At 46.3% G+C, this 25,092-nt stretch overlaps 1 protein-coding gene across 1 annotated transcript in view; it reads right to left on the bottom strand.

The window, feature by feature from the left end:
* Positions 1-23,691, bottom strand: part of NCALD (neurocalcin delta) — a 55,282-nt gene extending 31,591 nt beyond the window's left edge. The window contains exon 1 of the mRNA XM_005499405.3: positions 22,804-23,691. The gene's annotated coding sequence lies outside the window, so the exon portion shown is untranslated. The remainder of the gene's footprint in view (positions 1-22,803) is intronic.
* Positions 23,692-25,092: the final 1,401 nt, after the last annotated feature.

The following is a 25,092-nucleotide window of genomic DNA, read 5'->3' on the forward strand; positions in this document are numbered from 1 at the left end:
AGACTCCTCAAAAACACCTGCCCTCCTCAAACCCTGCTCACTGCACTACTGTCTCAAGTGTCTCTTCTAATGCTGTCCTGCCTAGGGACTGTGGCTTGGATAGTCCTCTCCACCCTGTATCCCACCAGGCACTGCAGCTCAAACACATACAAGTGGAGGAGAAGAAGGTCATTAGTCAAATGAAACCCAACAAAATAAAAATCACGGTGGAGAGGAGCAGGATGAGCTGATCAGAGGTGGTGGGGGATAATAGGGATGTGCTGTGCACAGAGCGGATAACCAGCTCCAGGAGCTGCGCAGGATGGATGGATGAAAGCGCCTGCACCAAGAGCCAGCAGTGGAGGAAGCCAGGGCTTCTCCGAGTGTTCAAATGGGAGCTTGTAAGTAATGTGCCTATTTGCCAAAGAGTCCAGGCAAAAAGCATTTTTCCACCCAACTGTTTAATATCAGCCTTGTTTCATAAAAAATTTACAAACACTCCCCTTTGAAATGTGCACGTGGTGAAATGCCTAGAAGATCTGAAAATAAGCAAGCAAAGGAAGGCCCAGAGAGCCAGTCCTGGTGAACCCTGCTGAAATCACCAAATAATAATTTGAAGGCTTCTTCAATAACTTTTCTGAGGTTCACATCTACAACTGGGGTGAGCCCCAGCTGCTGCCTGGAAGCCAGTTTTGGGGCTGGTGCAAGTAAATAGGTTACAGCAGCTTTCTGTATGGGCAACAATTACGGACAGGGTGGGAGGGCCTGAAAATATTTCACTTTTTGTGTGATTTCCCTTTGGACTGTAGTGCACTGTAAGTACCCAAACAATACTAATCTGTTTGGATTTGGGCAACATAGGATCAATGTGAATTTTTTTCCTGGGGGTTCCAAGCTAACAAGGTAGCCACCATCACATTACTGCAGATGCATTTAGCACACCGTTTGGAGCATCGTACATGTGGACCTTCACAAAAGTAGGCAACATAACCAACACAATGATTTATTTTTGTCATGATCAATTATTTAAAATTATGTTAAACCAGCACATACCAAACATGTTGCTAGAGCCTGCAATGTAAATATTGCCTTCTCAAATATGAAAAAGTTTGGTGTAGCTTGGGAAAGTTTGGTGTAGCTTGCAAACTCCCCTGGCATGGCCAAGAGAAAGAAATCTACCGCCACCAACATTACATGGGCTTCATACCCGTGGGTTCTAACAATGTCATCCTTGCAGCATGGCCAGACGAAGAAGTTGATTCAGTTAAGTTGCATGAGAAACTCTGGTCCCTCTAGCAATGCAAGACTGCTCAATCATGAGTGAAAATCAATGACCAATTAAGACTTGTGATGACTTGGAGGGCGGGGGACACAAAACACCTGACGGCCCTTCTGCACAGCTGCCCCATGCACATGCAGTCACCTCTTTCCTGAGGTCTCAGCCAGACCATGGTAGAGCCATTCCCAGCTCTGAGGCTGCAGAGACAGACAAGTTCAGTGGTTCCTCTGCTCAGGTTTGAGCTGTCACCCAGCTTGAAACACCCAGCTTTTGGGGTTTCCTTACCAACTGCAATATCTATGTCTAAATTGCTGCCATGGTAAGCCTGCGGGTATTGAGCAGTCACCAGACACCATGCGACCTTGTGCGATGCCTAGCATGTTCAGCCATCCCTCACCCCAAAACATGTACAAACCACCGAGGTGTCTGTCCAGCACCGCCATGCCATGGGCTGCTCTCTCCCTCCTCCTGGTGCTGCCTCTTGCTGCTGAGCTGCAACAGCCTGTGGCAATCAGCATCTTCTGTGCCGCTAGCACTCAGAAGCTATTCCTCTTTACAGACCAGTAAGAGGTCCAGGGACTGAGCTGGTAGTGCTCACGGCTATCCAACACTCATGGTGGGAGGAGGATGATCAGGAACTGCTGCAGAAGTGGGCAGTGGGGTCAGGGGGATGCAAGTCTTCTCCTGTTGCAGGACAGAACTCTGTATTTTGCTTGAAGGGTTTATCCAAGCCCTGCTGCATATGACCTTCCATGTGAGATGTGAAGAGTGATAGCAGATGCTGGTACCCAGAGGGAGGGGAGTTTTAGTGCTGCTCTATTTCCTTCCCTGGAAGATTTGCTTTCAGAGGAGGAGGCTGGAGGTGCAGAGCAGCTACCTGAGGGAGGGCTTTCCTGTCTGCTCCCCAAAGTGGTGGAAATTGAATGGAGCAGAGTGTGCCACGAAGCCTCAATTCATTGGAGCTTTTATCTTTCAAAATTAGGTTAGCAAATTTATTGCTACAGTAGCTTAATCTCAGAGCGTATTCTCTGTACACGATGGACTGGAATATAAACTATTTCTGTCAATAAAGCAACTGCCTGTATGTCAATTGCCAGATGTAAAGAATTCAGTCTTCCCTTTGAGATATTGAGCAGCTGCAGGCTGGCACAGTCCCCTCCTTATGCTTTTGGTTCGGAAGCTTTCTGCATTCAAGCTTTCTCAGCAACAGATGATGCTGCAGGAGGAGAGGGGCAGAACTCTGGCTGCAGGCACCTGGCTGCATGCTGTGACTGTGCAGTGGCTTGAGGTCTGCAGCTCCCAGGGACATCTCTGACTGATAGTATGAGCTCTGTATGTGCTGCGGTCCCAGCTGCCTGGCTCTGCTCATCTGCAGCCTATGTCCTGTATTGGCAGGAGAGGCAGAGACCAGAAAAATGTTCCCTCTGCTGGGTTCAGATCAGCAGGGAGCTTCTTTGGTGGAAGGGATCCTTCTCTGGAAGGTCATAGCCAGAGCCCCCAGTGTTGCCTGAACAGAGCAAGGGGCTGGACTGGCTCAGACCATGTGTGCAGGTACATACTAAATGCTTTGACTCTAGAAACAACCTTTAACAAGTTACATCCTTCAACAGCAGATCATTAATGCATTTTAATATCGAACTCTCCACATTACTTACCTTCAGAAAGCAGGGACATCTAACTCCAGATCCAGAAACCTAAATTTAGCTGTCTCCATACAAGCTATGGAAATCTAGTCAATACCATCTTTGGAGTCTCGAGAGTGATTGAGCAAACTCCAAATTCATGGACTGATTTCAGGCAGAAACAGAAATTTTAGAGGCTACTTTCACAAAATTGCTTGAGGAGAATACAGCCTCAGTTTGCTCAACATCCAATGTCAAACTAAATTGTATCATTCATTGTTGTTGTTCCTTAATTTTAGCAAAAAGCACTGGAACTTTATGCCAATTTAAAGCATTTTCTGCACCATTGCTCAGCAGACAAATCCTCAAATCAATTATTCTTAGAACTGCAGCTGGGATAACTGTCCACCAAGTGGGTCAGATGAAGTCTGGAGTATCATGGGAGTATCTGGTCCCTGGCTTTACAACATCTCAGATGTAGGCACAAGGTGAAGGCTTGTCAGCCAGCCCTCAATATGCCAAGGTGAAAGCTTGGCATATTCTTCAGATCAGAGAATGCTCTCATGTTAATTAAAAAAAAAAGCTAAATTATAACACAGGGAATAGGCTTAACTAGACTGATCTGATAATTCTGAAGGCTTTTCCCTCTTCTTTTTAAAGGGAGAATAATTGGGTTCTCATTTATACAACACATTCAGAAGAACTAGCTGATAACATTGAGAGAGATCCAAAAACCTGAACTGTTCAAGAGAAGGAGGGCAAGGGCTACTTTTCTTATCATCAAAAGGGCAGCCAAATATTCAGTGATTTTTCCTCTCTTGCTTAAATTTAGCTTAAAAGAGAAGTATCTCTGTTCTTTGGCTTGTGGGATGTCACCAGCAACTCCTCCAAAAGTCTCTAAACCCTTTGACACAAAGAAGAAAAGAAGACAGTCAGATCTTTGTGAGGAGGGGGAGCAGTCTTGCAGTCTTATTTGAAGAACTAGCAGGCATGTTGTTTTAGGACTACGAGATATTTGTAGTCTCACCCATTCTGAATGTAAAGGGTACAAATATCATTTTTGCTATTCCTCTGCAGGCCAAGATCTGAGGAACACAGGCCAGAGCACAAAAGAATTTTCACCCCATTCCAAATTCCCATAAAAAAGTGTACTAAGCCTGAATAATGAGTTTAGTCATTTAAATCATGAATTTGGCTTCAGAACCCGCTGGGAGACTGAAGCAGAGCAAAACACGTCTGCTAACACCCCGATGCAAGCACCACAATTGGCAAGTCCTGCTGAAGAGAGACCTCAGACTGGAGTTGTGGAAATGTTAGAGGTTAGAACTGAAGTTTCTTGGCAGAACTGACCTTATATGGAAACCCTGTAAAAAGTCTGCCTGCACTGGCTTTCAAACCAGCACACAAGCTTTTATTTCTAATAAATATATAGATGTATGTAGAAAGGTTAATTCAAAACCACTTTGGTAAAACCCAAGTAAATCGTTCCTGCTGGGGTTGTGCTATACAGAGTCAGACAGATGTTTCCTCTTTTGGGATCATGGGTTGAAATGAAAGGGTAAGTCTCAGGTGGAAAGTGGTTACAATAGAGTTCTTCAAGGCAAGTCTTGGGATGGATCTTGTTCAACATTTTCATTAATAACCGTAATGCACCATCTCAAAACAGTGCAGTTGCTGATGGCACCAAGGTGAGAGGCACTGTCAGCTGGACAGCCAGGCTACCACACAAGCAGAATGGGATGATTTTAGCACTGGAATAGTGCAGTGGGAAGAAATTCCTTATTACAAAATACAGTTTCTGAGACACTAGTAAGAAGAATTGATGCTTTTAACTAGAAATTATGAAGCGGGAAGAAGAGCTGAAGATCTTACATAGCTGTAAGATAACTGGAAAACACCAATAAGATTAACCTGCATGACACAAATGATGCTTCCTAATGAACCTGCTGAGACTGATCTGGTGAGCCTAGGGAGGGGGACATACCAACACTATTAATGAAAACACAGCAGGTTGTCCGAGGGTTTGGAGGTACGGGGCTCACCTGGATTGCTCTAGTGTGTGGTCAGGATAGCTTGCTGAGGAGAAGGGAATTTGGCCTGCAGAGGCTGCAGAGCACGGCTGTTAAGCCAAATAAGGGAATGGAAAGCCTGAGCTCTCTGAGGAGACCAGAGGCACTCGGCTGTTTAGCCTAGCTAAAGAAAGGCCAAGAGGGGATATGGTTGTAGTCTATAAATACATCAGAGGGGGTAAACACTAGGGAAGGAGAAAAGCTATTTAAACTGAAGGACAATGCTGGCACAAGAACAAATGGGTTTAAACTAGCCATGAATAAATTTTGGCTGGGAATGAGAAGCAAACCCCTAACCACCAGAGCAGCGAGGTCTGTGGAACAGCCTTCTCCAAAGATCACAAGACAAACGGCCTAGCTCATGTGAAAATGGAGTCTGAAAAATCCACTAATAGGATCTCTATGATATAGATACCTGCAGTGGACTAGATGTGTCAGGAGGACCCCTCCTGTTCTTCCTTCCTCTGGAAGAGAAATGGTAACCCAAAAACCATTTATGCTTCTTACGGTGGACAGAGTGTTTCTGGCACAATGAATCACCAAGAGGAGAGCCAAAGGCAGTAATGTTAAGCAAATGTGTTTACGATATCTCTGTCTTCCCCTGAAGTATGAAATCTCTCACCACCGCACATCAGTCATAAGGAGTGGCAGGAATGTGAGCAGAGGGTTATACAAGTGGACGAGTGAGTGTGAGGATGCAGCAGACAAGTTGGGAGAGCCAGCCAGTTCTGTCAATTCAAGTATCAGAGAGCACTGGGAGTAGCAACATGATTATTGCAAAAAAATTAATTGAAATGAAAATTTACAAGTAACCTCAATAGAATTCACAGCTGCCTGGGCTTAGCCTTTTTGTCAAGAGGATTAGCAGAATATGTCGTCCAAATCTGTGAAACAGTAAGTTTTCCATTTTCTTTGAAAGTGAATCATGTGCCCAGTTTCTATTCAGTATTGATGGAGCAGTTCATGCTTTGTACAAAGTTTTCTTTCCTTAATCCCTTTGTCTCCTACAGGGAACACAATAACTTATTAGTACCACATAGCTGTTTCATCTGAAGACCTCTGACCACTCTACAAAGATTACTGGCTGAGAGCTGCATCTCAGTGTTGACTCAACCAGTGCACAGGAAGAGGGTGGAAAGGATTGTCTAAAACACCTGTATGGCTTTTTGTATCAGCTGGTCCTGTGCTCCTGACCACTGGGGGTCAGTTCTCAAGGTTCCTGGATTGGCAGGTACGCACAGGACAGACTCTCATCAGACACTGCCTGACCCTACCAGGGCATAGAGGCTGTTTGCACTTAAACCTCCTGACAGCCATCCTTCTGCTCCAGGGCATGCCCAGGACTGCCTTGCTTGTGATGGTGGGGAAGCACCTTGTCCTGTGCTCCTCCCCAAAGCCACACCATGACAGACATGGACGAACCCCTCTGCTTATCACCTTCATTCATGCAGCAGTACCCTGAACACACAGGGATGCTCCCATGGCCAGGGTGTGCAGGGGCTGCTTCATTGCTCAATTTGCTGTTTCTCACTTCTGTATCTCTGTGGTCCCACATCCCTGTGCTCCAAATCCTGCATCCTCAGAGTTTCATCACATATCATTCTGCTGGTGAGCTTCCTTCTTTCCTCGCTAGCTTCAGCACACCCATTCCTCCACTGGGAGAGAAATGACCATCAGATATTCATGGCTGGAAACTACTTCATGTCACAAAATAACATAACATTCACCCTTCAATATGTCTTTGCTATCTTTCAAATATAAATGAGGGTATTAAGGAGTGCTGCTCCGGCAGTAAGTAACACAGATTCTTTAGATGCTGCAGGAAGATGCTACAGGAGAAGTCTGATTCTTCTGTTTAGCCATCAGGTACTTATATGCAAAAAAAACCCCAAGAAGTTAATCTATTTAAGGGTTGTCAGCTGTCCACTCAACAGGGAAGAACTCAGGTGGAAGGAAGCTGTTGCTCTAGAACATCACCCTGGACTGAGATTTCTTTTTTCCTCTTCTGAAAACGATCTGCCAAGGATTTGAAATAGCAATAAAGTACAAAGCAATAATGAAAGACTTCAAGGCACTTCACTTTGTAAAACAAAAACTACCCATGCACAGGTCTCTAAGTGGAGAGGAACACCACAGTCCTCTGCTATCTGATGGGCTTCCAGAGGTCAGCACCGAGTCCAGTGAAAACGGTTGGAGTTGAGATGGGGAGATAACAACTCATAGACTGAACTCTCTGCCCACATTTTAGCTATCATCTCACGAATTTCCTCAGGGCAGGAAAAAATAGCTGAGAACAGATACCACAATACCTAACAAGCTCATCTGATGCCAGTTCCTCTGGGGGGTTGTGTAATGGAGTTAACCATCGTCCCCATTAGAAACACCAAATCTAATTAGTTTGTGAAACTGCATTAGATGGGGAAGGTGTATGTTGCTGGTAGTTGCTTAGTGGGAATGTAGCATAGATCTTCCTTTTGGCCACTTATAATTAAAGTGATCTTCTTTGTATATTAAATTCAGTGGCTTATAATGAAATGCAATAAAGATTTCTGGAGTAAATCACATTTTCCTTAATGTGTTTAAACAATTTTATGGAGTCTTTTATTGATTGGAGGAGAACCAGTTTCAGGAATAATGTGCTTAAACAGACATGACAAACCATCCAATTATCCAACACTTCTCAAGGCTAATGCCTGAAGTAATGAGCGTGTCACACAATGGTGCCACTTTCATTTGTGCCGGATGTCTGAGAGGCAGCGACCATAAACCTCTGCAACAAGTGGGCTGGGGGATTTCAGCAATGATGGGGAGAAAAGCCTGTCATGTATTGCCTGCATGGGCAAATTTAGCATGCTATTAAATCTGGATCGAAATTATCCACCAGCAGAATCAGGTAACCAGCTTTAAGTAGTAAGAAGTGCTATGTCCACTTGAGCGGTGGCAATTTGGACAACACTAATTCTTCAGTGGAAAGACTGAAGCAAAAAGCAAAATATGATGCAGAACAAGGAATGCAAACACTGATGAAACATGCAGATGGTAGAACAGGCTTTTATTACCAGATGAAACAACTGTGCTTTAAAACAGGATCACATTTTGGTTAAAAAATATGAACAAAGTCAAGGAATTGTACATTAGAGCCAGGTGCTTAGTGGAACTAGAAATTTAAGAAGGTTTTTGCTCTTATCTGATGATACTTGGAAGAAACACTTGTGTACAGTTTTGTGAAATAAATATTTCCTGTTGTTGAGTTTCCTTTAGAAAGACATATTTCTGTTTCACTACCGAGAGCAGTTGTGTAGCTATAAATGCATGGTAGGCTGCACAGGACAGATCTTTAATAATACCTATTCTTCTGTGCATTCACTAGGAGACAATTGCTCAAGGCTAATAAGGATTAAAACATATTCAATGACTCTGAAAAAATGTCTTAATGCTAGTCTTCTTAAATCCCCTGTATTGTTTAGAGCAATACAAACACAGCAACTTCTGTTTCAAGTGAAAGGGGAAAACTTTACTCTTTCATGTAGGCATGCCCATGTCCTGCTTTACTAAAAGCTGGAGTCCTGTCTTACTAAATGTCAGTGTTCAAAAAATCCCAGACAATATCCCTGTACTCTGCAAGGCTTTGATGTAAAGCTACAAACGACATCAGAGCACCATACCACGGCTTCCATGGAAGGACCTGACGACATTAAAGTTGTGGTTGCATTTGTCTGACCGGGATGACTGCTGACATTAAATGATTTGCCTGGGGTTACAGTTGAGCTCATGGAGGGGTTTGAATAAAGACACACAAGAGTCTCAATGTGACAGATCTTGCACTCTACCAAGTGATACAGCCTACCTCTGCTTGACTTCTGATAAACGAGCTGCATTTCTAGCATGCAGCAAGGCAGTAGGTGAGTCCTGTCCCACCAGACACCCAGGCAGTGGTATCCCCAGGGATGGGAGGCTGCTGCACAAGAACAGAGACACAACCAACAGGATCTGATTGGGAAATTCAGGGAAAGTGGAAAACACTCCATGCCTAACAGAGAAAGTAATAAAAACAATCAAACCCATTTGAAAAGCTGCAGGCAAGGAGATAGGTAAATGCTCCCCTGACTCTCTCCAATCCCACTGACATTATGTTCCAAGGCCAAAAATGTAAAGGTTGAATTCAGCAAAAACAGAAGCACCAGTAATAAAGCTGCATTCAGAAACCTCCTTTGTTGTTTACCTCTTTCAACCCTGAAGTCTTAGGAAGCGAGTACCTGGACACCACTCCCCTCTTGCAGAGCACAATACGAGACACTTGCCAGCGGTGCACGGCAGCCGCAGGGCTGTTCGGAGTGGTGGCAGCCGGGGAGCTGCAGTGGCATTGTGCAGCTCATAGTGCTCGCTGCAGGCGAGGGAGGGTTTAGAAACAGACATCAGGCACAACGTAGCGTTATAAAAATGGGTCATGTTTGTGTCTCATTGAGAAGGTTAGTATAGATGTTAACAATTTACTCATTCTGGAGAAACTGTGGAGCAGAAGGGGTGTAGTACTGGATATTTACCTCTGCATTTTTCACACCTTTAAAATAAAAGGATTGTAAACCAGAAAAGGATTGAAATGGAACCAGGCAAGATGAAGCTTACATACCAAGGAATGACATGAAATCAGCATCAAAGCCATACACAGGGGAAAGAAACCTCTATACAGAGTCGGTTCAGCAGTGCACGTGATAATGTTCCTCTATACAGGTGGCTGAGTAAAGAGCCTGTTTCTCTATAGACCAAAGGCTTTTCTTTATCTTTCCGTCTAGCCACGTTCCTCACTTCCTTCGCTTTGGTCCTATTAAAACCCCTCTGCTTTGATTGACGGACTGGAGCTGCCAGCCTTTTGGTTATGCTCCAGCAGGCTGGTTTCCTGCTGGTGGCTGTGGAGAGAGCTTGCAGCTCAAGAGCTCTCCCCAGCCCTGGGCTTCAGAAAAAAACCACTTCCATTTGTAAGTTTTTTTTTTGTTCCCAAGGAATCCCATCCAGTTATTCAAGATGACATTTACCACATCCCCTGTGACTTCAAAGCAAATGTATCTGGGGGCATTCCCCAGCAAACAGGACAACTGGCACAGAAGTTCCCTCACCAATGATATTGAACTCTGCACCTTCCCAAAGAGTGACTGTGTGCCATCTGCCCTGTGGGACAGGCCCAGTGGCACAGGCTAAGACTGGGCTTGGGCACCAGCTGGGCAGATATTAATTGTCTGAGAGCAAAACTGGGATAAGGACCGCTCCAGACAGCAAGTGTTTCGATCACCAAGCTCTGGTTCTGGGAATGCTGCTTGTTTCATGCAGTGTGGACACAGCCTGTGTCCATAGTAGAGACACAGACATTACCTCAGGAAATCTGATAGCTTGTCACCTGCTTGAATGGTAATGCTAAAATAAAAAATGTCAAGGCTTGGGGGAAGCAAGCTCTTACCTACTGGAATAGGGGTGTTGAGAGGGGATGATGAACTGGACTCAAGGTCCAAATCATTTGGGACATGCTCTGCAAGTGGTCTTGAGCTCTCTGATGGGCTTGGTGGAGCTCTGAAAGGGTTTCAAGGCACTTGCAGACCATAGAGCTGAACTGGCATGCCAAGAAGGGCCAAATGCACTGCTGGTGAGCACAGGAGAAAAAGGCCAGCAGGAAGAGCCTGGGGGGTGGGAGTGGTGGGGTGGGCAGTGGCAGCCCCAAATGGGGGACAATGTCTGCCGTGTGTTGGTGCTTTCTGGTGATACAAGAGGGCAGGGGATGGGGCATCTCCATAGCACCCAGGCTTCTGCCTGATTTTGGCAGCCCTCTGCTGACAGTGACACAGAGCTCAGAGCCTTGCTCCCATGCTGCATAAATGTGGGTCCTGCTCTCCACTGCAATGGACACTGCTCTTCATACATGTGTCAGTGGTAACTCCTAGTGCCATCTCCAGTGGGGTTCAGCCCTTCTGCCCCCTAATGCCAACCTTGCTAGTCTTGACCCTTGCACCCCCAAGGACAGCCCCTGTGGTCTCAGCCTCTGCCCTCACTAAGCAAGCCCATCACTGGGGTTATTCCAGACCCCAAACCAGAGAGAGGGCTGTGGCATGGCTGGTCCAGCACCCCGTATTTAGCAGCAGCATCTGTCCAAGAGGCAGGTGACTCATCTGGGTCTGGCCACCTCCTCACATGATGCCTTTCACTATGACTCCGGGGATTTCCATGGAGAGGCAGGTGCTGCTGGCTGTGGTGGGCAGAGCTGGGGGGTATTGTGCCCAAGCCCCTTTCACACAGCTCCTCTCCACTCCCCAACCAGGGATGTGCAAGGGCTGGCTGGTCTCCAGTGAGGGCAGTGAGGATGGGATGCTCCTCACCCCCCGCTCAGCACCTGGGTGGCCAGCCAGCCACAGCAATGGTGAACTGCTGGGATGTGGTGACAGCAAGCTGCTGCCCTGACCATTTAATTTTTAATGCCTCTCAAGTCTTATTTTCCACCACCTCCTCCACAACACCCAGGGGAAGGGTGCTGGCACCTGTTTCCAGAGCTTACGGTGTTTGGCTGCGTGAGTGAACGTGAGGGACAAGAGAGGGGTGTCCCCAGTCAGCCCTGGTGGGTGCTGCCAGGGAGCCCCCCTGGAGCAGCTGATTTCTCCGGTCAGCATTCAAGGACAGGACACTCAAGGCACCCCGAGAGCTGGGACTGCATCCCAGGTCAGTGAGATCTGCCTGCATCACCAGTCCTGGGGCCAGGCTCCCTCGGGCTTATTTTCCCAGAGGCTTCCCCTCCTTCTCCTTCAAAGGAGCATCCACCAGCAAGAGATGCTTCTGATCAAGTTGGGTTACAAAGATGCTGGACAACAGGAACACGATGCCTGCCAGAGCACCTTACTGCCATGCTGGCTACGAGCACATCCCCTGTGTAGCTGGAAACCTTTTAGACAAGTTCACACTACCATTTTGAAAGAAGAACAATAAACGTTTTTCTGCAAGGGCAGCTGCAAGCTATGCAAACCCGAAGCTTTTCCCTGAGAAGCACCATTGAGGGCTGTCAGGAAGGAATTGCCAAGCTTGCTGCTGGGGAGGCAAAATTGCCTGAAATACTGGGAATTGCCACCTGCCTGGTGGTCTGCCATCAGCACCCAAGGGCAGCTCCAAGCCTACTCAGCGCAGACACAAGAGAATGTGTGGCTGTCCAGCTCGGCTGCAGATCCCCTCTGCTCCTTGCTCAAGCCATTCCTCTGCTTAAAAATGTTATTTTGGGAAAGAAATGAATAATGGGAACAGCACTGGAAAAGCATGGGGAATTCAGCAAACAAAAGAAAAGCTGCTATTTTTGAAAATGCCTCCAATTGGTAATCATGGCTTGTTTTAACCCCTTGTCTCCCAGCTGTCTCTCCACCGCCCTGCCCGGAGTGCCATCAGCAAGCACGGTGGGAGCCCTGCGCACGAAAGGTGTGTTTTGCTACAGGATCCCGGTCTAGGAGCTGTGAACTGACACATAGTGAACTAATAGCAAAATACTCTTCAATTTTTAATCAGACACTCAGTTACATGAGGTGGAATTTTCTGCAAAGGCCCCAGTGTCTAATAAAAAAAGTCAGGCAAGCAGCCACCCTACTAGCTCTTCTGTCACCGTCACCTTTTGTCATCTCTGGAGCAAGGTATTTATTGAGGCACTGCAAGCACTACATGGACGTGGTAAGCTGAGGGGGATCTAACCTTGCAGAGCAGCTTGCTGCCCATGGTTCACACAGAAAAGACCATCACTTCTGCAAGAAAAGATACTGAATCTGCCAAGGCTGCTGATCAAGCTGAGCATTATAAACTTAATAAATTCACCGAGACCCCCACTGAGCTGGCACGGACCATGTTATACTGCTGTTTCGCCAGATCTCATTTATCCTTGCCATCAGTATGACCAGGTTTGCAAGGTCTCCTTGCAGCCCTGATCAGCATGGTCACAGCTCTCTCGCTTGCAGCATCCTGCTCCAAGGGAAGGCACAGGTGACACCTGGGCCACTGCCCTAGGCCAAGGGAAGGCATGGGTGACATCTGGGTCACCGCTGTGGGCAGCTCTGCAGGTCCTCCTGACAAAAGGCTGTCTTCCCACGTGGGTAAAACCTAGCAGACAAGAGGCAAAATAAGAAATAAATGCGGTGGAACCACTGCCCTGATGTTGCTGAAGGAAGAACAACTAAGGTCTCAGCACTTGTTTTCTGTTCCTAAAGAAGCACTGCTCTGCCTGAGCATCAGCTGGGACCCCCACGGATGCCACTGGGCCAGCAGCAGGGACAACGGCTGCTCCCTCTTAGGCAATCTTGTTTCTGAATTTTTCAGAAAATATTTTTTTTTTCTTTCAGGAAGAAGATTTCAAACACTCTTCCCTGGATTTTTCCTTCCAGGAGAAGTCTGAGAAAATAAAAATATGTATTTTTTTCAGAAAGTGAAGAGTTCCTCTTTTTACTGCCTCTGACCTTCCCAAGTCCAAGCACTTCTCTTTCACTTAGCTCTGTTTCTCAGCTTTTACCTTAGCTGGGACGAGTAGCACTTCCTTGGCAGGAGTCACTCAGCTCCTTCATCAGGCTCTGACAGCAGAGATAAAGCAAAATGCAGACAGACTTTCTGCAGAAGCGCTCACTACCCAGTGGCTCTTCAATAACTCAGTGAGCAAATAATCCCACACAGACCTCGGAGCTGTAAGTGGTTTAACAACATGAACCATCAAACATTATATGCCTTGTGATTCACGTTGGGGATTTGATTAAGGAAACCCTCTAATGTGGCAAGGAAGAACTGCAAATTTTGATAATGTTCTCAATTTTTAGCAGTAGAATAACGGAAAGTGAAGGGTGAAGTGAAATAATTGAATGTAAAATCTGCATGCTGTGTAAAACCAACAACAATGTTCAAGCAAGAGGAGACAGTTGTTAGACTTATAGATGTATCCTTGGCTAGCCATAATTTTACACTCTTATTGTTCACGTCAGCCTGTGAAATAAGTGTACAAAAATTTAGGCTACCCTTTGGATGAGACTGTTTCAGTAGGGTCAGAATGACTTTATATGAAAAACCTCATGCAAGATAAACAACTATGAATAGGGTACTTGACAGACAGGTCCAGAGGACAACATACATTGTTTCTGCTGAGATATAATTGGTCTAATTGGACCTGGACTTGCTAAAACGGTAAAGTTAAAAAGGACTCTGCAATCATGCTGCCATTCTGCACAAAAGAATAGTGTTGTGATAGGAAGCATATAGCAGTTGTGGAAATAATCAACGGCTTTGTGTTCGCTTCCCCCTGGCATCTTGGATTTGCCATTAGGAACACGCACACAACATAAGCAGAATATTTTCTTCAGAGTTAAAGGTTCTCGTGGCTGAATTGCTTCGTGGTTGAAGTCCCTTTGAGCATTATTCAGCTTAAGTTAGACACTTCAAATGAACCAGATCCATTGTGTTTTTGCAGTCCTGGAGGAGACACAGAAAGGCTGTGTGAGGCATAATTAGGGAATATCCCTGCTCTAGGAGCAAGAGATTTTGTGAGGAAAGAAGCCAACTTTGACCTTCTTCAGCTTTAACTTGTCTTCTCTGGAGAGAAAGATTGTAAACTGCCTGATCTGTTCATCTAATAAAACCTCCATACACATAATCTTGGGTCTCTCCAAAACCTGATCTCCTCTATAATGTAAGCACAAGCATGGAACTTTCAAAGACAAAATCTTTGTCCTCCAGTAGCATGTACTGTGCAAGGGCTGGCTGTCCAGCGTTTTTCCAGCCTTGTTTTGAACCCATCATCCAGCAGAGAGAGCAGTCATTTTTTGCCACCGTTACATCAAATGAGAGTGAAATGACAGAGAATCAGCATTTTGCTTTCCTGACTCTCTCAGGCAGCTCTATTTCACATGAGGTTTGGCTGGCCTATACCACAGACAACCTCTGGCACTGGGTGATGTTACCAGATGTCCCCGCCAGGTCAAATGCAGCGATAACCACAGAACAGCCAACAAGCTGGAGAGTTGGGCGGGGAATAACCTAATGAAATTTAACAAGGGAAAGTGTAGAGTCCTGCATCTGGGCAGGAACAACCCCAGGTTCCAGTATAGGATGGGAAATTACATATTAGAGAGCAGTGTAGGGGAAAGGGACCTGGGGGTCCTGGTGGACAACAAGATGACCATGAGCCAGCACTGTGCCCTTGTGGCCAGGAAGGCCAATGGCATCTTGGGGTGTATTAGAAGGGGGGTGGTTAGTAGAGAGAGGTCCTCCTTCCCCTCTACTCTGCCCTGGTGAGACCACATCTGGAATATTGTGTCCAGTTCTGGGCCCCTCAGTTCCAGAAGGACAGGGAACTGCTGGAGAGAGTCCAGCACAGGGCAACAAAGATGATTAAGGGAGTGGAGCATCTGCCTTATGAGGAAAGGCTGAGGGAGCTGGGTCTCTTTTGCTTGGAGAAGAGGAGACTGAGGGGTGACCTTATTAATATTTACAAACATATAAAGGGTGAGTGTCAGGAGGATGGAGCCAGGCTCTTCTCGGTGACAACCAACGGTAGGACAAGGGGTAATGGGTTCAAACTGGAACACAAGAGGTTCCACTTAAATTTGAGAAGAAACTTCTTCTCAGTGAGGGTGACAGAGCACTGGAACAGGCTGCCCAGGGAGGTTGTGGAGTCTCCTTCTCTGGAGACATTCAAAACCCGCCTGGACATGTTCCTGTGCGACCTCACCTAGGCGTTCCTGCTCCAGCAGCGGGATTGGACTAGATGATCTTTTGAGGTCCCTTCCAATCCCAAACATACTGTGATACTGTGATACTGTGAAGTAGCAAGCCTGTCCCTGGCTCCACCACGCTGACTCCTGGCCATTTGGTCCTGCCCAGGGTTCTCCTTTCCCCACATGGCACCACTTGCCCCATGGTCCATCCTGCCCCTTCAGCAGGCGACTCTGGCTCTGGGATGCTCCCAAGCCCCCTTTCTCTCAGCAGTGAAATTCGGCATACTGCTCAGAGGCTTTTCAACGAATGTGGCAGGTATAAATGTTCCAAAGCCTTTCAGCCCCAGGGTGCACCTGCTTCCATGCACAAAGCTGAATGAAAGGTCTCCTGCCCCTCTGCAGTTTCTAAGTAAATGTGCAAGAATACCAGTGTGATGCTCAGGAGTTGCTCATGTGTCACCTGCAAAGCTGCAATTGCACAGAGCTCCCCAAGTGAGGCCACTTATCCATAAAGAGCCAGCATGGCTTATTGCACCTTTCCTAACAAAAATCCCTTCTCAGGTCATCTGCAGTGGTGCCCTACAACTCCCACTCTTTTCTCACGTTGCAAATACCAGACCCAGGCTGCAGGACGTGCATCCCCAAAAATGCGAGCGATGGGGCAGATGCCCTCCCCTGAGCACAGGCAAAGTGCCAGGGCTGGGTGTAGGTGGGTTCAGGAAGGTGGTCCCTGGCAGGTATGGGAAAAGGGTCTTGTTCGTCAGAGCACACTGGAGGCGACAGTGTCCCTGAGCCACTAGGAACCATGTCACCAGCCGGCCCATTTATCCATGCAGTCCTGGGTTTGCAGGTCCACACTTCTCCTTTTCCTGCCCTGGCCTGACGTCCTTTGGAGGAGCAAGGGCATTCACTCTCAGCAGTACTGTGAGAGACATACAGACACATGGAAGCATCAAACATGCTCCACACTCAGCTTCTGCCTCCTCCCAATGCCAGCTTTGCTTTGCGCATCACAGTCTTTGCTCCAGACATGGGTTTGTCCAATGCCCCAAAAGGTGGTGGGAAAAACTGGCCATGGATGATGCTCTCCAAAGAAGTGTGTGTGTCAGGTGAAACTGGGTGGGATTTATCAACAGAAGTCCAACTGTGGCAGGATGCAAACCCCCCTCTCTCCCCCTCCCTCCTTCAGTATGGAAGGAGGAGGCAAATCTCCCACTCTCTCTGCTACTTGAAGCTAACAGCTTCTTTTGTTTGGCCCCAGAGCACCCTGGCCAGGGCCATTAGGAAAAGGGAGTGCCGAGGCTCTACTGAGCCTCTGGGCACCTGCGGCCAGTGTGTGGGATGTTTGAAGGCTTCAGGGGCACCCCACAGCCAGTGTGGGGGTGCAGAGAAGCTTCTGGAATGCCTAGAGTCAGATCTGATCAGCCTATAAAAAACGGGACTCTTGTCGAGACTCCGCCCATTGTCGCGGGTCTCTTGGAGCACGAGCCAGATGCTGCCGCTGAGACCGCCCCTCCCCGGGATGGGGACTCCGCTTGCCTCGCCACCATGGGTGTGAGTAAAACTTCTTGCAGGATTGCGAGTGTATTTATACTTTCCGTGCACATATGCACGTGTAACTTTCCGTGCTCAATATGAGCACGTGTAAAATTAATCCTCGCATAATCGCGGGTGTGTTCTCCTCCCGTGCTTCACATAAGCACGTGTAACTTTCCGTGCACATTTGCACGCGTACTTTCCGTTCTTAGTACAAGCACGTGTGCTTTCCATGCACATTTGCACGCGTAACTTTCCGTGCTCAATACGAGCACGTGTATAAATTATTTCCTTGCACAATCGTGAGTGTATCTTCCTCCCGTGCTTCCACATAAGCACGTGTAATACTCCGTGCACATTTGCACGTGTAAGTAAATTAACCCTTGCAGGATTGCTAGTGTATTATAGACTTACCCTTGCACAATCACGAGTGTACTAATTTTCCGTACTCACTACGAGTACGTGTATCTCTTTTAAAATAATCCCGCACCGTGTTCAGGCAAGTGTGTACTCCTCCCGGACTCAGAGACGGCTCTGGCATTGTTTTGGGTGAGGCCGTGTGCATGCACTCTGTGGACCACCTGTTGTATTAGTTGCTGCCCCTTAATAATTTTCCTCAACTGATATCCGAACCTGTATTTAAGTTACTTATGGAGTGCTAAAACCCTGTTTCTCATTGGTTTAATAAAAGTTGTTTTGGACCCTTTTGTCCCTTAAACTAACCACGGGGTGCCTCCGTGACACCAACTAAAATGAGAGGATGTGTTAGTTTCCAGCTAATACCTTCTTCGGTAGATGCCACATCCCTGGAGACATCCAAGGCCAGGCTAGATGGGGCTCTGAGCAACCTGATCTAGTTGAAGATGTCTCTGCTCATTGCAGAAAGTTAGACTAGGTGACCTTTGAAGGTCCCTCCCAACCCAAACTATTCTACGATTCTAATACATCTATGATAAGCCAAAGATCATATCAGGAATAGTAAAAAATTCTATGGATTGACACCAGTGAGATTTATGTGGCTAAAACTTTGCACAGCACTGTGAACATGTACAGCAAAAGTCTTGAATTACAGCAGGAGAGAAAGAGCTAAACCAAGACCCATCCTCTGCTCTCTCCCGTGAGAGGAGGCGTTGCTGGGAATTCCAGGCTCTGGGCAAATTAAAACCAGTGTTTCAGCCCAAACTACAAGCTTCTTGGATTTTCTGTGCATAAATCAGATCCTTACATTATCTCAGTGTCATTTTGTGGCTGAAAGCAATTCAGCAACTATCAGCACAGCCAGACTGAAATTCAGCAGAACAGGATTTGAGCACTTCAGCTCTTAATGATGAGATGTTTTTGTGGAAATGAATCTTACAAAAATATGAAGTTCGGCAGAAAGTTGACAGCCTGTGGAGACCGCAGAAGGGTGAGGAACTTTACTGCTTTGCCTTCACATTTTCCACCTATAGGATTTCAACATTTACTAAAGTTGTAGTGAGGGCAGCTTCTTCACAGTGCTCCCTCTGGGAAATATCACATCCAGCAATTCCTGAATTACAGTTTCTAATTATATTTTCATACTGTAATGCTGTCTGAAATGCAAATTTGATGACAGAATAATTTGATCCATGTAAAATAATTACAAAATTACTGTTTCTCAAACCTCAACTCATACTCCCTGCTATTTAAGAAGATAAATTTAACAGCAGCAAAAGTACAGCCAGAACATAGTCTATTTTTTAACTGTTATCTGACTATAGCTGTCTGCATAGATTTTGGCTCACCAAGGAAGATTCTTTCTAAAATACGATTACCAAAAACATTCCAGAGTTAGAATACTTGTTTCTTTAGCTTGGAACCAACAATCGGGTCAACTGTTATGTTGCAGTCAGAGTACCACATACACGGTATTTGTGTTTAATTGGAAAAGCAACTGTTGATTAACACGTTAAATCTCTACTGCAGCTCAGTTATCATTTAAACCAGTTGTTGCTAATGTTAATTCAGGACATTGAATTAGCACAACATAATGATTTTCAGCAAGGCAGAAAACAACTTCTGCCATATGTAATTTAAGAGCCTGAAACTCCACACTGTTACATCAGTTACATCAGTTCCCACTGTCTGACAATTACTTCCCCCATTCCCCCCATACAGGGGATTTCATTTCCCTACGAATTATTGCCTTGAGTAGTGGCTAGGACCTTTAAAAAAACAGCAGAAATCTCTTTCTGTTTGAAAAATGCTCTATGTTGCAAGGTTTTTTTTAGGTTTTATTATGCTTCTAGCCTAAATTTAGATTGTCATTGCCCATCAACTCAACCAGATCAAGGTAGAACACACTGAAGGCTTGAGTGTGTTATTATTACTAGGCTAGAGGCATCAACAGATCGCATCTGTTTTTAATTTCCCTGGCTGTATCCAGCTGTGGGAGAAGTGACTCAAGAAGATCTCAGTCCTGTTTTTAGCAAAGGGCTCTCCTAAGGTGAAGTACTCTTTTTTCCTCAGGAATTGCTGGTCTGCTTACCCTTCTCCATGGTCAAAGAAACTGTTGGAAAAGATCATCTCTTCCCTGCATGCATGCAAGGAGGTGACATTTGCAAATGATATGTTTGGTAGGAGACATGAGGGTCAACTTGGCCTCCCCAGAAGGTGGAGTGTCACCAAGCCTGGGTGCATCTCATTTTCTCCTCTTTATATCAGAGGATTTCAAGTCCAAAGAGGTTGGCAGTTTGACAGTTGTGGCATTGGGCAGAATATGAGGGATGGATTGCAGCCACCTTTCCCCCCTGCCCTGTTGGTAGGAAGGAACCTATATGCTCTTTATTATTTACTCATGGTGGTTGAAACCACAGCAGGGCAGAGTCAGCGGGATGCTTAGGGTTACATTGCCTGGTGACTTCACACGATCCCAAGGAAAAATCCAAGTGTTTGTTGAAAGGCTTTGGTACAGAGCTGATCAGCAAAAATGGGAATATGAAATCACTGGGCAGATGCACACAGCCCCAGGATGGCTCCTACATACTGTCCCCTGCCTCTCCCCAGAGTGGGGACCTCTGTATTTTCCACTTATTTCAGACTCCTGCCCTGCCCGTGAGCTGCCAGCCTGACCGCATCCTGGCCATCCCCACCACTGGGGCTCAAAGGGGCCCAGCCTCCAGCCCATCAGGGTGCCTGAAGTCGCCAAGACTCAATGAGAGGGGACAGAGCTGGTCACTCTGCCAAGCGGGACACATCTCTGTGCAGCCTCAGCAGCACTCACCAGCTTCCATAGTAACTCTGCTCTCAGACCTCCTGCCTTAACATTGTTGGGAATATTCTGGGAAAACAAGAAGCAGTTTATTGTCTTCCTTGCTCAGGTCAAGGTAGTGCCTTTTGAAGATGTGCTCGGTAAAGCTAAAGCAAGATATGTCCATTACAACTGCAGATGAGTTTTTTTAATTTTTAAAATATTTCTCATGAATAGCACTTGAGCGAATGCTGCATCAATGATTTTTCACCTTGCAGGTGTTTCCAATGCATCAAATGCTACAGGACACTGTGTTCAAGCCTAAATTAATGAGGTGAAGCCCCAGTCCTCATCGAGCGTCATTATCACACAGAAGACTCAAGTCAAACCTGGCAGGTGACCATAGATATACATGGAGCCAAATTCTCCAGATGTGAAGGTGAATGACTTTTCTTGAATGGCAGGTGCCACTCAGCTTGAATCTGTCCCCACACTCCATGTTCCGGTCCCTCACTGGACGTGTCCCACCGATGTAAGCTGGCAAACATGCAGACCTCGGAAGGTGGTGGGTTCCCTCAGCTGCCTCCACCTGCCCTCCCCTCCCACCCCACTTCCCAGACTCCAGGGGGACTCACATGCCGGTGGAGGTGCATGGAACGCCCTCAGCTGAAAGACATCTCCCCACGCTGGCTGGGGAGCAGCCGTGACCGGCTCTCCTGGACAAGGACACCGAGGGCCCTGCTCCCCGCGGGAAGGCTGCGCTCAGGATACTGGCACCTCCCCAGCAAAGCTATGAGATTCCTCTAAAACTTCCTTAATCTCACCTACGAGGAGTCAGTCGAGATTCCTCATGCACTGATGCATTGGTATTAGCTGAAGAATTTAATTAAAAAAATTAAAATATTAATATCCATTTTAAAAATTAATAATAATATCAAGAATATTTTTTTTAAGAAAATATTTCACACCCCCCAACAGTGACATTTTAGAGTTAAACTGGAAGGAACACATGAGATAACACCAAGTGAAATGGTTTAGAGGTTTCAGATGCATTTATCCTTATTGCTCTGTTAAGAATGCCAAATGCAGTGAAATCCACAGCACTAAGCCATAGCTTTCCTTACAGAAGTGCTTTCAGTTCTAATCTCTGCCTTGGCTCCCTTTCTGAAACCATTACTTCTGCTGCATTTGGTGACATCAGAATTTTTTTTTTTCTTATACTGCTCTATGTTTTAAATTCGTTTGTAGCCCTGTGATTCTTTCAGAGTGGCAGCTTCTTTAGAAAATCATTACGATTATCAATGAACCCTTTGAACTTTGGGAGGAAGGGAACAGGAGTGTGTAATTAGAGAGGATAAGAATGATCTGGCATACTTTTCCAGGAAATAATACACATGATGCTTCAACCGTAATCTGTTCTTCAAAAGAATGTATATGTTCCCACACAAACTCAGCCTGTGGCACTAAACTTCAGGAACCTTAGGATCTCCTTCTCCATAACAGTCCCCTTGGAGAAAGTGCAATGCAAAAACTGACACAAACTCACTCTTCTTTTCACAAAAAGACCCAAAGAGCATTTAATTTTTCAGTTACTGTGGTGCTGTTCATGCTGTAGTTCTTTTTTTAGCTATTCTAACCAAACTCAACCCACAACAGGAAAAAAAAAAAAAAAGCAAAAACCAAGCCATACGTGTGTGTGTGAGAAAGAGGGCAAAAGCTTGTGTTACAGCAATGTTGCTCTCTTGGCATATTTCAGATAATTTTTCAGGAAGCTCTTGATCCTTTCCTCTGTAAACACTATACGGTCAAGAGCGCCGCATGCCCCAGGAGAGGGACAGAAAGCCCGGGGAGCGTACGGGCTGCGGGGACTCCGTGTGAACAAAGATGATTTAAAGGCTCAAACTTTGGGAGCTGGACTTCACACTGCTCCTGGCTGCATCGGCTGCTGGCTCTCCCCTCACTGAACACGCTGGGTACGAACCCGCCTGAATTGGGCAGCATTAAAAAAATACAAGTTCCAACCGAGGTATAAAGCTGTAGGGATGTCCAAATTAACACAATAGCTAAACATCATTTCTTTCAACTCCCGAATGCATTAGCCTAAGATTACTCAGGTTCTTTTATATTCCTAAAGTGTCAAATGAGTACAATATCATTTTATTCTCCTTTCATGGATCATTAATCTAAATTTAACTCCACTTTGCCAGCTACACACAGAATTAGTAACTGGAAGCTGCTTTGCATTTATCTCATAGTGCCGGGCTTGTTCATCAAGGCAAACTTCCAGCCAAAACAAACAAGTGAAACAAAAAATCAGTCACGATAAGCTGCTTTCTATCCTATTATTTTAAAGGAAAAAAAAAAAAAAAGAAATATCTGACGATAACATAAAGCAAATGGTTACCTCACACTGCAGAAATGCAAGTTTTTAGTAGTCCATGCTCTGGCAGCCCCTGAGAAACAGCAGCGGCGGTGGCAGCGGGGATAAATCCAGCATCCAGTAGGTTCTCACAAGGCTTTGGCTGCGTGGCCGAAACCGCAGGCTCTGCCTCCAGCTGACGTCAAGGCAGTTGTCACATGGGCCAGCGCAAGCCCAGGGAGCACCAGTTGTCCTGGCAACCCCAGCACCACTCCGAAATTATTTCAATAGGTCATCTGTCATACTGCGCGCACATTGCAACCACCCCGGGCACCCGGACAACCCAAACACTGAGGGCTCACTGGAGCTGGATACACTGGGGGGTTGGTTCCATTGACGACACTCTCTTAACCCTGTCACCATAAGAAAACGCACCTCCCTCTTCCTCTTCCTCCTGCATCCCCAGCTGCCGGCAGAAAAACAAAACCTTTTACACCCAGTTCACCCAAGCAAAAGGGCAAAAGTGCTGCCCTCCTTGTGCACTGGGGCACCTCAGTGATGCACAGCCAGGTCCTGCACCAGCTGGCTGAAATTAAGGTATTTCAAAGTGACATGCAGTTGAGGTTTTATTCACAGCCACAGAGACACGTGTTTGGTGTTCAGCATCTCTGCTCAGATTCCGGGTGACACAGCAGCGGTCCGTGCCGAAGCAATGCGGGGTGGCAGATGTGCGGGGCTGCAGGCTGGCTCCTCGAGGTGCCTGGCCAGCTCAGCCTCGTGTCCCCAAGCCTTGGCCACCAGCCCCTCCTGCTCCTGCCTGCGGTGCTCCTGGTAAAGCATCTGGGGAAGGGGCTGAAGCAGTGCTCTGTCTCCACCTGGCTCCGACTCACCTCTGCAGCCTCATCCTGCAGGCAGAGACATGACACCAGTGTCTCAGGTTTCCTTGTAACTCTAGCTAAAATCCACTCCTTTCCCCAAATTTCCTTGTTTTCTCTCTGCACATCCTCTTGCCAGAGCCCTGCAGCACACACATGAGGGGCAAGAGGGAGGAGGGAGAGACTTTCACCTGTGGGATGCAGGGAGGAAAGGCAAAGAGTGAGCCACAAGAAAATACTATGCTCATCTGAGTCAGTGATGGGTACTGACTGGTGCCTGAGATACGAAATACCAGGAACCAGCCACAGTAGATGTCTGTGGTGAAAGTGGATGTAAAGCTGCATGTGATTTGCAAGCCCAAACACTGGGGCATCCTCAGCTGAAGTTGGCTTTGGATCCTTTGCAGCAGGTGAAAGAGAAAATAATAAAAATGAAAAGACAACCTGGGAAAGGGCATGAAGGGGTGCTGGGTAGGGTTTCCCCATGCCTGAGGCAGAAGGAGGCTGGCAGGGTTGAGGGGCTGGTGGACAGCAAGGGGACCACTGACCCCCATCATCCTTCTCCATCCCACTCCCGAGTATGAGACCAGCAGGCACTCAGGACATTTATCTCAAAAGCAACAGCTGCGAGCACTGGAATATGTAGCACTTAATGAGACATGCATCTTTCTCTCTAGCATTGCTTATAAACCACCTTTCCAGCGCTGTGGCTGTGCTCGGCCTTCCTGGGCCAGTTCATGTTAGAGGAAAATACCCTCTGGGATCGTGAGCTGTGGTACGAAGCAGTGAAGAGGGCTCAAAGAGTTATTGCAATAGAACAAAGCAGCCCTCTCTGTCTAAAATTCATGTTTTAAAAAGAAAATACTCACAATTAGCTGAGAAACCTGTGACAGTTTAACAGAACAATAATAATGTTATGAATTTAAAAAACCCCACTCATATTACTTCATGTGTTACATAAAATCACATACATTAATCCACTATAGAAGGCTGAAACTTCATGTCAACACCCACCAATAAAACTGTGCTATGACATAAAGATGTATTCCTTCACTTAATGGCAATGTTTGTAAAATACAACAGAAAGTTTAGGACTGCAGTTTAAAAATATATCCCTCAACACCACATACAGCATTACATTCTACTAGCCTGTCAAAAATGTGCACACATGATTTTAATGTCTTTGATTCTTTTACAGGCCTTTCACAAAAGCAGACAACGCAACACATGCGTTTGAATGGTCACAAAACATTTCGATAGCATTTTGCTGATTCTCTGAAAGGCTGGTGGAAGCGGCCAGGCCAGATCCCACTGGAGCACCCTGCAGCAGTCGCCTGAGGACCCCCATCTGCTCTGCTCCCATCTGAGCCTGGTCCTCCATGCCTCCAGACATATGGGTGTGCAGAGCACCTCTGATGTCCAGCATAAAAATAACCCTTTCCGTCTTCTTTACAGGGTA

This window comes from Columba livia, chromosome 2 (genome assembly GCF_036013475.1).
Source record: "Columba livia isolate bColLiv1 breed racing homer chromosome 2, bColLiv1.pat.W.v2, whole genome shotgun sequence".
Lineage (NCBI taxonomy): Eukaryota > Metazoa > Chordata > Aves > Columbiformes > Columbidae > Columba > Columba livia.